At 34.9% G+C, this 16,067-nt stretch overlaps 1 protein-coding gene across 1 annotated transcript in view; it reads right to left on the minus strand.

The window, feature by feature from the left end:
* Nucleotides 1-16,067, minus strand: part of LOC119407653 (BMP/retinoic acid-inducible neural-specific protein 3-like) — a 54,664-nt gene that overhangs the window by 37,216 nt on the left and 1,381 nt on the right. The window lies entirely within an intron of this gene.

A 16,067-nucleotide genomic window follows, 5' to 3' on the forward strand; every position in this document is an offset into this window, starting at 1 on the left:
AACGTTTTCAAATAATTTTGAGCATATTGTAGAATTTTGCAAGAATTTTTTTAAATTTTTTTATGTAATATGTATTTGCTGAATTGTTAAAAAAAAAAAACAAGCAAACTGCAGTTTACTGACAGCGGTGATTGCTAGACTTCCATTTTACTTTGATGACAGTCTATATTGATGCAAAAAACATATATACATTTAAAAAAAAAATGTCTATTTGCTTTTTCACCCCTCCCCCTAAAAAAAATAAAATAAAAATGAATACCATGGTGTTTTCTATTGATTTCAAAGTGAATAACTGGCAACTATAACTGCGGGTAATTAACTGTAATTCACACATTTACAGTCTATTCAACAAGTTTTGTTCTTCAAAGTTGAGAAACAAAATGTGCAGTCACTTTAAAATGATTCCACAAACGTTCTCTGCATGGATTCTGTGGTTTTAGCTTTTTTTTTTTGTATCTGTGTGGTTCATCCTAAAACTGTGCACACTCTCAGATGTGACCAGCATTTCAAGATCTCAGTTAGACATAACAACACCAATTTATCTTTCTTTAGCAAAAACAGTGGGATATGTGTGCATAATCTGACACAGATACCATTGCTTTACTTATACTTGTACATCCATCATCTTTTCTACTTCATCCTTTTCAGGTTGCGGGGGTCACTGGTGCTCATGTCCAGTTATCAATGTGTGAGAGGCCGGGGACACCCTGGACAGGTCTCCAGTCCATCACAGGGACACATAAGACAAACAATAATTCACTCTCTCACCCACACCTATATATATATATATATATATATATATATATATATATATATATATATATCCACATTTTATTATGGTTGTTTCCCCCCCAGAAAAAAAAAACAAAAAAAAACATAGTTTGTCTTTTTGTTACAAACGGTGCGAAGCAGCAGCATAATTTCCACCATTGGAATATTTGAGTGCCACTGAAAAGGAAAATGAAAGCTGAAATTGCTCGACTTTTCTTTGCAGGTGTTCTGATTATTCACATTCATGCACTGTCACCAACAGAGAGCTGATTATTATCTGAATTTCCTTCCATTGCTCATTCCTTTGCTGTTTTACACAGATGGTGTGTAATGACTTCATGGTCATTAGGTTTACATCATTGCTCTTCATATCAAAGCTTTCACTCAAACTTTGATTCATGGAGAAAAGGAGCTTTTTTTTTTTTTTTTCTTGGAAGAAACTGTGGGAAGCAACCAAAAACATTTTCCAATCTATAATTGCAGAAGTAAAAACACATCAGTTGTTTTTAGGAAATATTAAAGAGATGACAACAATCAGGTGTCTAAAATACTGTTTAACTAATTTATAAGAAAAATAAATAATTAAAATAATAAAAAAATATATAAAAAAGCTACCACCAGTGGTCTAAACTCTGGGGTGTTTCTAATAAAACTAAACAAACCAGGACATGAAACATACAAGTCCCTATTTGTACTTTTTTTAAATTTCTTTTTTATCTCTTGAATTCCTAAATCCATTAGGGAAAAACAAAATGCTTAAATAAAATAATGTAAATCCACATTGTCATTGTTGTTGTTTTTTAATTAGTAGAAGTCAATTGAAAGCAATGTGTTTTGCATACCCTAGATACCAAAATAACCGACTTTGCAAAAAAAGTGAGTTAATGTGGACTGAAAGTTATTTCAAGGACCTCCCCCATAGAGAATGCTGCCAAATGAGAGGAACGTTCTTCATGCTTCATTCGATAAGAAAACCAAATCACACTTATGTTTGGAGGACATTATGAGCAAAAAGCAAAAAACTCAAGTTTTTTTTTTTTTTTTTTTTTTTTTGCCAAAATATTTTATATGCTACTTGTATTTTAAAGTGACATAGACTCATCCTATATGCATCCATCATTTGCAACTGGAGACAAAACTAATGTCAATATTAATACCAAAGTTCATGCTCAATGATACAGCTAAAAAAAGTTCGGTCAAGTCCTTCTGACAATTTATTTGTGTTGAAACGTTTCATCTTTCATCCGAAGGACTTCATCAGCCCGAGGAGGCGCAACAAACTCAGCCCATAAGTGGCTTACTCACATAGTGGACCAACCAGTTTCATGGTTATAAGGTGTTTTTTTGAGACGACCCTCTCCCCCATCGACTCCTCTGAGGCAGCCATGGCCAAAATGGTTCAAAACATGAAAGTTCATGGGCAATAATCCAAGTAAAATTGGCCCATTATGTGAGTAAGCCACTTATGGGACTAAGTTTATTGTGGCTCCTCGAACTGATGAAAGCCTTTGGATGAAGGATGAAACATTTCAACAACAACAACAACAACAAGCCGTCCAGAGGACCTGATTTAACTTTGTTGGATTTTTAATACATTTTAATATTTATAAAAAAACAAAACAAATGTGTGCTTTTTTGTTTGCTCGTTTGTTGTGATGTAAAAACTAAAAATGCATAATGTGTGTATTTGCACAGCATTCCCTTTACAACCTTTTCATTGTAACATCTATCAACTATTTTCAGTTGAGCTGCTGATGATCCTGTCTTAACTAGATAGTAAAATAGAGAAATGAGAGTGGGAGTAAGATGGGAGATAAGAAGATAGACGCTCCGGCTGCATCTTTTAGTCATCAAACCACCACATTGACAAACAATATGAAGAAAGTAAAAGTAAGACCGTGACCGAGGAAGAGAGAGAGTGTGTAATGAAGCCAGCAGTAGCTGTTGGTTGTCCGTGCTTCACAGAACTGCCAACACGTTTCGAGCAACATCAAACAAACATCAGACAGTTCATTTGTGATCATTCTAATAAACCTGCAGAGAGCTTCTAAACGAGGCACCATGCTGGATCCAACTCATTTAGATTTTCATGCCATAGATCATTTTTAAGGACGATGTTTGATGTCTCAATGAGAGGGTGTCTTTTGTCATAGGTTGGACAAAAACACGATACCGCAACCTTGATAAGGCCACCTTGACTAATTTAAGTAGATGTTTAGTTTTGCTACTGGGCATCTCATTTTTTAATTAGATGACATAATTCAGCTACATAAAATATGAAACTAGCTTTTCATGATTAACATACGTGCAAAATTACCCAAGGTGCCACTTTTTAATGCTGAAGCTAAATGGCTATGCTAATTTACTGACTGGATGTTTCAAGGAGAATTGGATGTAATCATTTTTGCAAGTGTTGTGCAATAAAGGTAATAAAAAAATAAATTAAATAAAAAATATATAAATATACATATATATACCACCGCTTAACCTTGCATCAGCTCATAGAAATGATTGATTCTCATTTACCACTCTGCACACACATACACAACCATGCATCACTTATTGTTTAAATCAAACTAGAACAGATCTTTTTCTCTTCAAGTTCACAAAAAAAAAAAAAAAAAAAAAAGAGCAAAACGCAACTCTTGGTTTGGAGACTGACATACAGAATATTTTACCAAACAGTGTGTGTTTTGCAATAATCAAGCATTACTCCATGGATTCTAAGAGTGAGTATTTTTTTGTTACATGTACGCATTGTGACCTTTATATTCCAACACCTCACCCTTCTTACAGATACACTCATGATACTGTGCTGCTGCAGCTTCTTCATGCCTTTAAACTCTGCGTGTGCCAAATATTACACTTTTTAATTCCTAAATTATTGGAAAACCCTGAAGTAGCAAAGCCTTTTCAGTAAAACAAATAACTCGGGGTGCCACTTTTCAACAAGAGATAAGGGTTAGCTGGTAAGAAAACTTTTTTTTAAATTTTTTATGCAATTTTGTCATTTGATTTCCTAACCACCACCACCACCACGCACATACACACAATAAATAAATAATATAATAAAATAAATAAATAAAAAATATGGGAAACATTAAATCAACGAGGCATGTCTGAATATAGACACAATTTTACAAACAAAAATATGCAAACATTAATATGTCTCTAAATGAATTATTGCACAAACAATAAAACCTGCTCCTTGTGACTATGTTTGTTAAGGTTACTGTAAACACAAACATCGAAGGTGGTTATTAAATATTTTATTTACTTGCTCTAACTCTGGAACGTTTTGTGTTCAATATACTATTCATTGTTTTTGATTGCTATATTAAAATAAATAAATAAATACAATGGTTTGTTATCTGGGTGTTCAGATATGTATTTAAAAAGTCTTCAGTTGATACAAAATGCTGCTGCCAGAGTCTTAACTGGAGTTAGTGGGAGAGATCACATATCTCCAGTTTTAGTTTCTCTCCACTGGCTCCCTGTCAAATCCAGAATTGAATTCAAAATCTTACTTCTAACCTACAAAGCTCTCAACAACCTAGCTCCATCTTATATTTGAGATCCTTTTGTTCCATATTTTCCTAACAGAGCAATTCGCTCTCAGACTGCAGGCTTACTCGCGGTTCCTAGAGTTTCTAAAAGCAGAATGGGAGGAAGATCTTTCAGTTCTCAGGCTCCTCTCTTGTGGAACCAACTTCCAGTTTATGTCCGTGAGGCTGACACATTGTCCAGTTTTAAGACTTTCCTTTTTGATAAATCCTATAGTTAGGGTTGGCTTGTTATGCTGCCGTATGCTTAGGCTACTAGAGGACAAATTGACCCAATTGCCTTAAATTAATTGCTAAAATTGAATAGTTTTCTTTTGATATTATTTCTATCTTGACATGTGATTCTCGACCTGCCATTGTGTATCTTTTCCCCCTTCCAAACCCAGATGGTCGAACTTGTCCTGAGTCTGGTTCTGCTAAAAGTTTCTTCCTCATGAGGGAGTTTTTCCTTTCCACTGTCGCCTCCATGCTCACTCAAGATGAGAGTTCTGTGATGGAGTTAAACTCAAAGTACTCTGCTCCTCAGAAAAATAATGTTAAAGTATTATTTGTATATATGAATGTTTCTGTTCAGTGCCCTGAGATGAATTATGTTGCTACTTGGCGCTTTATTAATAAACTGAATTGAAAAGAAAAACATATTGTTATAACATATGGAATAATATATTTAAACACAACAGAAAAAAATAATAAAAAAAAATTTGCACCAGCACCAACATCAATTTATTACAAAGGCAAATGGAGAAAAACCCTCAAACAAACTTGTTTCAAACTGTTTTTTTTCCCACTCTAACTGCATGTCAACATCATGAGCTTCAATGAAATTAGTTTAAAAAAATAATTTTGCCACAGATCAACAGTGTTTTACATTGTGTTATGTGTGTTTAGTCAAACAGTGAAACTACTCGTGGTGTTTCCTGTAAAATGTATTGAGTAAAAAAATAATTAAAACTCAACATAGAATATCATTGTTGCATTCATGGAGTCATGGGCCAGTTTCACACAGAAGCAGCTCACAACAGTGAAGTCAAATTAGTTTTAGATCTCAGTGGTTGCAGCACTTATTTCAGTGTGGGGCGATTTTAATTTCTTCTTAAGTATCAACAATTAATTTCTTACAGAGTTTAGTCTTAGAAAGTTAATTTGCACCATTTGTAACAGGTAGCAGGTTAGTTGTCCTTTTGTTTTTGTTTGGTTTTGTCCCTACTTCTTTAATTGTTCTGTGATATATTATTTCATTTTTTTTTAAGAATGCTCAATGGTGACAAACTTTATTATGAGCACAGCATTAATGATGCGTTAATTCTAAAGATCTGTTTTAAAAGAATACATTTGATTTGTATTGGCTCAGCTTAATTAGACATTCTAACTTTCAGCTAAACTAGTACATAAACGTGTCTTCACTAATAGATTCGATGGTGTTTTTGCTAATTGCAGAATGTTTTGATGTTTGAATTAAGGTGTACATGTATGTCAGTAGTTTCTTTGTTTACATGCATTGTGTGCACTGTAGCAAAGCAACTGTCAAATTGATGAAGATGTTTCCTAATTTGCAGCTTGGCGACTGCTCGTGTGTGACTTCATAACTTGAGGCATATTGAGCATCTTATCTCTTATGATTCTAATGGAAAATATTTTAAAAAATAAGCATAATAAATAAATAAAAATAAACGTTGATAACACGTAATGAAAAATACATTTCAACTGTTTTATCAGCTCGCATTAGATACCCTACATTTGTGTTTGCAACTACAGCCGTTCTCTCTGTATTCATTCACAGGGTCTCTTTCAAGAAAGCTGCTTCCACGATCCTCTGGCCATGATAACTCCCTCGTCACACTCATGTCAGACGCCATAAGCTTTACACCGGATGAAGTCCCTGTCAGTGTCATCGCTGCTGGCAGTCCAGAGGAAGAATCGTCTTTGGCTCTGTCCTGAAGACAACCTCAACCTCCAAGATGAGACTGACAGACATGTGTGTCCTCACCTCAACAACCTGCTCAGGCATTCATGCACAGGAATATAAATGTACAACCACATGCACTATTTCTGAGCCCAGTCTGCAACTAGCTTGTTAAATATATATATATATATATATATATATATATATATATATTTATTTATTTTTTTGCTGTAAGTTGTAAACAATAATACATTCATTGAAAACAAGACCCATAATTGTAGATTTCACAGTCACAGTGTTAAATAATGTCAAGAACAAAAGATCAGTTGTGATTCTGAGGGAAGCTTGCACTGGATGAATCTGAAGATTACATTAAATTATGTTGCATTACATTTAAAACAAAGCTTTATTTTGTCCCTGTTTGCAGATAAATTTGTTTAAACACCCCTTCTCATATCAACAATACCACAATGTAATGGTCAACCCCTAAAACCATTAAGATCAAACTCCAAGAAGACAAGTCATTTCCTTCCAACGACCTTGATTCCGTTCTCACATATCACCTCTGGTCTTTTTTTGTCCTCTCCACCTTACAAAGCTTTTAAACATAATCAGTAACAACTCCAAACTGAAGGTCAAACTGAACAAATTTAGGCTTTATTAATGAAAAACACTTGAGGAAGTCTTTACAGCTCTCAGGCCGGAGTGACATAAATAATTGTTCATTTCTCCAGTCATTTACCTTAATCACATTATCTGTTCAGGGTCGTGGGCGAGCTCCAGCGAGCTCCAGTTACAGAGGAGAGAAATAACCTGAACGGGTCATGGATCCATCATAGCAGAGACAAAATAAACAGCCATGCACACCTCACTGTAAAATGCTAACCTGTTATGCAAACGTGTACTGTTTTGTTTGTGGGTTGTTGTTTTGTTTTTTTTACATTTTAACTTTTGTCCATTTTTTTTGTGTGTCTCTGCATATAATTATTATTCATAGCAGGGAATCATATGACAGCTTGTTTTTTAACCTGTTGTCAAGTGTGACTCTACCAAATCTGTTGTAAGCACAACAAATGCCCGATCCATTTTTTGTCAGACAGCCTCTCCGAACGTGTCACGCCTGAAACATATTGGCAGGAATTGCAGTCTTGAGCTGCTGCATCCACGTCTGGAAAAGACCCCAAGGTTTGTGCTTGTGAATAAGGTTTTGGTTTATGTGGAAAAAAATATACTTTGCTCATGAATAAATCATTTTAAAAAAATCCAATAATTTATTATTTATTTTTTTATTAGTTGTAGTAGGCCTGTCACAATAACACATTTTGCTGGGTGATTAATTGTCTTAGAAAATACTGCGATAAAGATAATGTTGTTAGAATTTTGACAATAATCAGTAATTATTGTCAAATTTAAGAATAACTAGTTGTTCATTTGTTTTGCATGTAGTACCTTTTATGACCACCGGGTGGCAGTATAAGACTGTTTGAACCAAATGATGGATAGTGAGGGAGTGAGAAGCGTGTCTTTTGAAGGAAAATGGAAGGGAGGCCCCTTGACATGACATGGACTGTCTCTCTTTGGTTCTCAAAATGGTGGACACTCGGTGTAGTTTGACCTCTTTAGCATAGCACTTTTCACACAAAGCTTTTAATAAATAAAAAAAAAATCAGTAAACAAGTTCTCAGCTTCTTTTTGCAGAGAAAAAACAACTTTTTACACAAAGGCATGTGTTTCAACCGTGAATTTTGGAGCTTCGACAAGACATGTTTTTTTTTTTCCCGAGGTCGGCCTGTTAGCATAGCTTGTAGCTTAGCTTCTCAGCTTAACTGCTTTTAACAATCCAAAAAACGCGATTTTGGACAGTTAAAATAGATTTTAAAGAGAAAAGAGAAAGTGAGGGGTCAGTGAAGAGCACCAGAGTTGAGCTTTTTGTTATCCAGTGTCTTCACAAGAGAGAGACACGAACAAACTATAAAGCCAATAAATTAAAATGACGTTGATCATTTTCATTTATTATGTGATTAATTGATTTATGCTTTGAACTTAGCTGCAAATCCTTTAAAGAAAAAATAAGAATGTATCCTTATTAAATTATCCATGTCTAGTTATATTGGTATACTTTATGAAATATTAAAAGTAGATAATTAATTTTATGAGCTGCAAAGTTGCACATGCTGTTTTCTGGAAAGAGATGGGAAGACTGCTTAGTCAATACAGTGCCCAGCTGCTAGCAGGTAATTAGCACATACTCATGTAGAGTTAATCAATGCCTTCCAGTCTTATACAGGAGAGAAAAAAAAAATATGTTTAAGACTAGAAGGCATAGATTAACTAAATATATATATATATATTTTTTTTTTTTTTAAGAATCAAGTTATCTGCACCGATAGGTATATAAAAAAAAAGATAAAAAAAAAATCAAACAAACAAACAAAAAATAAACAATGCAGTTCACTTTTTATAGTCTTAATTTAAACATTCACAAATCTTAAATTACTTGATTGTATGCAAATGTATTACAAGTAATTGCAGTATTACAAAAATAGCTTTACTTACAATCAACATTTGGAATCACCATTCCAATTTATGTAATGAGTTTGTTGTGTGTTTGTGTAGAGGCTAACAATGTTTCAGAGAAAAGACTAGCACCAAACAAATCTGCAAATTAGCAAAGTGCTTTTAATAACATTGTTTGATATCTTGCATTAAATATATTTTTTTCCAAAGCTGTCTCTTGTTCAAAGAGACTTAAACCAAATGTATCCTCAGTATTAGAGTACCAGACAAAATGGCACTGCAGGTATTAGAACTTGTTGCGTTTTATTTCATTTGTTTTCCTTTCGATGTAGCTTGAATGTAAGTAAATGGCACAATTATTTAAATTGCAGTACAGCAGCCGTGACTCTTTTCTAATCAAAGGCTTCCCCATGCAAGTTGATGTTCTGCATGTCTAGACGTTTCCTTTTTAAAACATTGTGTCTTATGTCTTCTTTTAGCCCCCTGTCGCAAAGCAAAGAGAGGGAATTGGAAACACCTCCATCCATCCATCCATGCATGCATTCATGTTGTGAGCATCCATCCATTGTCTTTAACAAATCTTCCTTGATAATTATATTAAAAAAGTAAGGTACCAGTTTTGATTTTGGTGGCTGCATCTAGACATTAGAAAGGCCACTTTGGAAAATTGTGTTGCCATGTCAACATCCAAGATGGCTGCTGCCATAACTATATTAGATCAGATTAGATCAATTAAGTTCTGAACAAAATATTCTAAGTAGCAGTCAGTATGGGTTTAGAGCAAACAACTCTACACCAATGGCTCTTATGGAATTGATAGAATAGCAACTGATGTTGATCTAAAACCATCTTGTGTTAGTATATTTGATTTAAAGGAAGCATTCAATACTATTGACCACATTATTCTCCTTGAAACATTGAATAAATATGGCATTAGAGGACCAGCACTACAGTGAGAATCTAGCTATTTGTAATATAGGAAACAGTTTGTACAAATACAAATGATGTAAGATCTGACCTCTGTAATATCACATGTGGACTTCCTCAAGGTTCTGTACTTGGACTAAATGTTTTATATGTGAATGACTTGGTAAATGTGTCAGGACTCCTTCGATTTGTCTTATTTGCAGATGATACTACTTTTTTGCGTGGGTAAAGATACAGAACGGATGTTCGAGATGATGCAGACAGAATTTGTAAAAAATACAAACTTGGTTTAAACTTAATTATCATTGAACCTAGATAAAACTACTATATGATAGTTAGTAATATAAATAATGGTTGATGTTCCATTCAGAGTTGAGGGGGTTGAGATGTGTAGAGTTAGTGAGGTGAAGTTTTGGGGTGCTATCATTGATGAAAAGCTGTCATGGAAACATCATATACATTATGTAAGAATAAAAATAGCTAAATATGTTGCAGTACTGTACAAAGGGAGTTATTAAATGATAAAGCTCTGTATTTGGTGTATAACACAATTGTTCCACAATTAAATGTATTGTATTGTTGTTTGGGGGAAAGCATGCAAAATAATTATAAATCCTATTTTTGTTTTACAGAAAAGAGCTGTAAGAAGTATTACTAGAAAGCATTTCAGTCACCCATAAAGTACTTTATTGTATCAACTTAAGTTATTGAAGTTCCATGATTTGGTAGATTATATTATTTTATCAATAATGCATAGGGCTCATAATAACACATTACCTTTAAAAATTAAATTAAATTTATTTAAAATAGAGAGTTTGTCAAGGATCTGATGACAGAGGGTCCTACACACAAACTCAGAAAGGTTTTTAAAAATGTTTGAGTAAATAAACAGCTTCTGGTGTCTCAGGTCCAGGTGCAGGAACTGTATCTAAAATTATACAGAGGGGAAAGGTTAGTGTTTGGCAGAATAACGAGTAGTTATCTGAATACAGACTGTCTGGTGAAATGCCAACCTTTCTTGTAATGGAGCGCTCCAGCAGAGACACAAAGCTGCAGAGACCAAGGGAAGTCCAGAGGCGTAGTCGAGGGCGAGCAGGGTTCATAACACGGGATCCGAAGAGGAGACAGTACTGATAGGGAGAGGCAAAAGTAGAATCCAAAAACAGGCGTAGGTCTTCAACAAAGTCAGATGGCTGAGGCACAAAAAGAGAAAGGCAAAAAGCGTGGTCGAGGGAAACAGGCGTGGATCAAGATACAAGAGTTGTGAACAAGGAGAGTACGCTGGATAAGTGTGGCTGGAAGTGATTACTTGATCTGGCAACGTAGTGGAGAAAGTAGGAAGTATATATACACCCAGAAACAGGTGGAAACCATCAGCAGCAATCAGAGAGAGAGGTGTGGCATGTAAAGAGGCTGGCAGAAGCAGCAGAATAAAAACACCAGGAGAGCAGAGCAGAAAAAGTCAAACAGTGAACAGAGTGATGAGTAAAAGGAAAAAAAAAAAAAAAAAAAAAAAAAAACAGAGTGTAAACTGTGACTAATTTGTCATAATCTTAAGGGGATAGAGATATTTGTGAAACCTAAATATTGAACTAGTTTGAAGGAACAATCTACTTCAATCCAAGTAATTAAATTATGGAATAATCTGGAGAGTGATGTTAAAAATGCCATATCAATGTGTATGTTTAAGAGAATGATCAAAGTTGGTTTGTTAACAAAAAATATGAAAGAGCTTAGTGTGTATTGTATGAATTGTTGCTCAAAAAGGAGTTATTTATTTTGTTTTTTGTTATTTGACTATTATTATTGTTTTTTTTTTTTGTTTTGTTTTTTAAGGGACAGATATTGCAATTTTTTTTTTCTTCTTTATGATGCCTTTCATTTTATTTGTGATTGTATTTCACATTCTATATATAATTGTTTTGTTTTAAAGATGACTAAACTTTATAAATAAATAAATAAACAAAATAAATATTTGTGTTGTGAGCCTGACAGTTTGAAAACTGCAAATTTATGATGTCCAGTTTGGTGTGTGGAAACATCTAGGCATAAGAAAGGTTTCTTTTGACAATTATTTTGCTATTTCAAAATCCAAGATGGCTGACACTATAAATGTCCTCAGCTGAATAACCTGAAAAATAGGCAACATGTCAACTTTATTTTTTGGCATGTAGCTGCATCTAGACAATAAAAGTTAAATATCAAAAATTGGGTTGCCACATCAAAATTGCCACAATCGTATAAATATGTAAACCAGCCCCCCCATTGTTTGAAGAAACTGTTTAGATTTTAAAATGCATAAAAGTATAGTTTCCTCAAATGATCGGGGTGGCCCTTGGGGTGGCTTAAGATAAATCTAATTTCGCCAAGGTCACCATTGGCCACCCCCTGGCTCCACCATTGCGCCTGGTGGTGAAACAAATTGCCCCCTCCTGTTGTCAGCATCCATTATTCTGCGCTGCCTCATACAAGGAAAAAAAAATAAAAATCTTCTCCACGGTGTAAATCCTACCCACATGAATATCTTGCACTAAAAACATTAAGGTTTATTTTGTCTTCCTCGTTCAATTTCAGTCCTGAAAAAGACACTCAACCTAAACACTATAAAACATTCACTTTTCAAATCCCTCAGTGACGGGGGACATTAGCGTACTGCTTGCTCTTATTGGCACTAATCTCTCTGAGAGTTAACAAAGATTGGATTGAGAAACATTAGTGTCCTATGATACATTTGCTTGTATGCATGTAAAACAATTGGAAAGTTATACAGACATTCAACATTTATCAAAAATGATAACTTATACAAACATGCAAAAGGTTTTTTTTTTTTTCATGTTTCCATTTTAAATTTAATGTAAAAGATATGCTATTCGAGCCTTTTAAACTTTTCTTTTTCTTTCTTAAACACTGCATAATAATTTATTTTCCATTTACATTCACTGCGATGTATTAAGTTGCGTTTGCAGTGCATTATAATATTAGGTTCTAATCGCTTCCCTTCATTCTATTCTTCCCTCTTCTCCTCATTGCTTTTTCATTGCAGTTGTATGCCCATTTGTTCTGTCCCATTTCATAATCTCTTTTAAATGTGCTTTCTCATCTAAAGCATTCACAACAGAATGGCAAAGTAATAAACATGGAGCAGATAAAGCACAATAGGCTGCACTAAATGACAGGTATTGTGAAACCATGCTTGTGCAGCTCAACCTCTCCACAAACATGCCTGCGTATAATTGAAACACTAATCAGTCGATAATTATGAGCAACGTCTCCTTACATCAAACAGAGTCAATGAAATAGCCAGAGAGGTGACAGGAGAAAAGAGAGGAGAAAACACGGGAGATGAGGCGTGATGTAAAAGTTATGGCCCATGAAGAAGAAGAGGGGAGGTGGTGACATTTTGACTAATATGCTTCTTTCTCTCGATATGGCTCGGTGACAAAATAAATTATGAGCAAGAACTTCTAACTTGGGCAGAGATGATTTCACAACACAGCAATCTCTAAATTATTAAATAAAACATGCTTTTGTTCACTTTACACCCAGAATTTGGCAACTGTTGGCACCGAGTCCATGGAAACGCGTCCACTTCAACCCCTTTTCTATGAATGTGAAGAAGATGAGCAGTCAATAATTCCCATTAATTACTTCAGCTGAGTCTGTTTCAAATATAATAAAGCAAATCTGCTTGACAAGGACACGTGGAACCATTTGGCTGCTGTTAACGTACAATGAAAGCCACAAAGCTGTTGTGAGGTTCGTAACACTCACTAAGGAAAAAAAGAAAGACTGGATGAATAGATGTTTTAAAACTACCATTACGCCTGACATCCAGGTGCGTTTCTCTGCAATCACAGTAGAAGTAATATTGTTAAGTGCCTCTGTGCCTGTATTTCATTGCCTTTGAATTCACTGAACTCATCTATCGCTGCCATTATTGCACTTAATCAAACCTTGAGCAGAAGAAAAAAAAGCTTCACTTGGAAAATTTTCAATAAATGTCACGTTTTCTAGTGTCAGACAGAAACGCAACAGCACTAAATCGAAATAAGCTTTTAAATCTTATTTTTGCCACAAAGACAGGAAAAAAAATCACTATGTAAAGTAAAGAGACCTTTTCTAATTCATCATGAAAATAGCATTTTTTTTTTTTTTCTTACACGTATGTTATAATTGGAAAACATCACATCGATCTGGTGCAGTGACTAACCAGTAGGGGGCGATAAAGCTGTGATTTATTCTCTAGTGTCCCCTTTTGTACGGTAACTCCTGCAGATCTCCCCCTAACCCTCGACCCCCTCTCCCCTGCCCCCTAACAGTAAAGGCCAATTGAGCTCTGGAGAATATTTATGAGCAGGGGAGAGCAATTGGTTTAAAATCATTCGACAAGGGAAAGAGCGATGGAGAGAAAGACGAAGAAGGAGGCGAGAGGGAATAGAGAGAGAGATGGGATATAGACATACAGAAGAAGACTATAAAAACAAGTTAAACGTGTCTATTTTTAATTAAACCTACCATTGACCTAATGGGTGATTAGCACTGATGATTGCATTCTCGTTGTTATTGTCTGTAGTTAACTTTTTTTTTTTTTTTAAGTCAAATCTTCATGAGTATTGAAATAATTGACCCACATTTCAGATTCTCTCCTAAGCAACTTTTCAGTTTAAGATGCAACGTGATGATAGTTAAAGCGGTATTAACAAAATATTAACTGTCTCATAAATTGCTGGAAAGTGTCTACAACAAACAAAACAGTGCTGCTAATCAATACAGAAAAGAAGAAACTAAATAAGGAATTCACCTACATGTATTTGCTTTTAGATGTTGCCTGACTTTGTTCACCCCCCCCCCCCCCCGCCCCAACAGAAATCCATGCAGCTCTGGTAAAATGACTGCCATCCCATAATAGCATTAAATCCAACTGATGTGTAATAAATGAAATGGATAAATAAACATACAGATAATTAAATAAATAACACCTAAATAGGCTTGTTCATAAAGAACAGGAAGGCAAGCACCAACGTGGAAACATTATCTTATGCTTTACTATGGTGATTTTTTTATTTTTTTCCACTTTTCCACTCTATTGTACTACACTTTTTTTGTAATAAGCCCCCATTCCTCTCCAATTCTCCACAGAGAACTGAAAATGTCAGGGTAGGCCAAAGGGAAAAGAACGTAATAGAATAGTAAGGATTGCATTTTCAGACTCGTGTTCCTAGAGGTCAATAAAAGTCAAACTGTAGACGAAATAATAAACTGGAAAACTTAACCAAGAGTTTAAAAGGGACAACAATATCCTGCGCATGTGCTAATTTAATGTATGCTAATATCTGTCAGATTTAGATGTGGTGCAAAAAAAAAAAAAAAAATGACACAAGATGTGAAGCTAACCTGGGAAAGAAGAAAGAGGAGGCCAAGAGAAACGGAGTAAAGGAGCAAATGATGGATGTACGGGAGCAAACAGAGCTACATTCTCTGTCTTTGCCTGGCATTGTCACCCCTGTCAGCTGCTAAATGCCAGTGTCAGTCAACCCTCTGTTCAGCTGGCAACAGCCCCAACACTTCAGTGGTGGACAGAGCAACATCTCCTCTCATCACAGATTTTCAAAACACTTACCTTGCACATACAGCCTCAACGACAGACACTTAAGCATTCACAGCCAGTCATGCTCAAACACTTTGCACAGCATCCACTAAAGAAGCTTGTTGTCAGCTAAAGCCGGCGTGTCAGCTTCCATATAATCAGAAAACCGGCATTTGGTTTTGGCTAATCTAAATGAAAACCATTTTCACTCCGCAGACTTTTCTTATAGCCTCCAGTGAACCTTGATAACTTGAGGTCAACACTTGGGATAAAAAAAACACTTTTCTTGGCACTTTATGAGCGAAATATGCATATTTGTGATGACGCATCCGTCACACAAAAATGCACACATGCACAAATAAGTATTTGCCCTTTCAGCTGCAGCGTGTAGTGTGTGTAGGTCATGCTGCCTGACACAGATATTGTGCTGACCACCTCTCTAAAAGGATTTCATCAGTTTCAGTGTGGAGCTCAAATGCCTCTAAAGCATTTTAACACAACAAAAAAGTCAAAATGTCAGAAGAAAAACTAACATTTAGTTAAAAACAATCTGAATAGTGTAAACCTGATCAGTATATTCACGTTGTTGCAGTTGTTATGAGTGCACACAATATTTTTTTTTTGTCAACTTTAATGGACAATTTTAATTATATCAACCAAAATACACAATCTAGTGCAGATCATTTGTGTTAAAATACTCCTTTGAGTGGGTTTTATGTGAAAATACTGTTGCAAAATTCAGTCAACTGACAATATATATATATATATATATATATATATATATATATATATATATATA

This window comes from Nematolebias whitei, chromosome 3, assembly GCF_014905685.2.
Source record: "Nematolebias whitei isolate Nwh7 chromosome 3, NemWhi1, whole genome shotgun sequence".
NCBI lineage: Eukaryota > Metazoa > Chordata > Actinopteri > Cyprinodontiformes > Rivulidae > Nematolebias > Nematolebias whitei.